The sequence below is a fragment of the Cavia porcellus genome, unplaced genomic scaffold (assembly GCF_034190915.1).
Source record: "Cavia porcellus strain 051 isolate PalLab524CR breed Dunkin Hartley unplaced genomic scaffold, mCavPor4.1 scaffold_1, whole genome shotgun sequence".
Taxonomy (NCBI): Eukaryota; Metazoa; Chordata; class Mammalia; order Rodentia; family Caviidae; genus Cavia; species Cavia porcellus.
Genome location: NW_026947484.1, coordinates 120,426,155 through 120,426,910, shown reverse-complemented (window position 1 = coordinate 120,426,910; position 756 = coordinate 120,426,155).

Here is a 756-nt window from a genome sequence, read left to right as displayed (position 1 = left end):
CCATGATTGTAAAGTAATTTAATGAGACTAAATATAATGTTATTTATTGCTAGCTAAGAGTAAAATTAGATTTTTAGGAACTATTTTAAAATTATATACCCAAGATCTGGATATATGCTTTTGTTACATATAAGTAAACAAAGACCTGCTATAGCTAAAACTTATGATTTTTTTGGATGTCATGATGGTTATCAATGTGTGGATATCCTCCTGTACTTTTAATTTAACTGTATATGCCATTCCCTCATATATGTATGTGTATATTACATATTGATACATTTAGATATATATTTCTAAATTCTCATTTTAAACCTCCATGTCTTTGCTATGTCCTGAATTTTCCATGTTAGTATTTATTGAAATAATGTTAGCAATCAAGCTGAAGAAATTACAATTTGAACTAGGAAAAGCACCGTATTTAGACCCAAATAGTTTGGCTCTGTTCTTTTTAATTGAGTGATGTATATCATCTCTCAGTTTCACTCCTAAAGATGTGTATACTATATTAGTAATATCTGACCCATAAGACTGTGGTGAGAATACATGAAAAGTATTCAGGTCAGAATATGTTATTCTGACCGGAAGTAATTAAATGATAGTAATTGATATTTTGTTATTTTCAGTGTCATTAAAAGACCTCAACAGGTATTTTTCTCTTTATTTTCAGTTTCCAATGTCCAATATTTTCTCTTAGGCTGAATTTGCATGGAGTTAAAAGAAGCCTAGTAAATATCCCCACTTCTTTGTGATTTATAC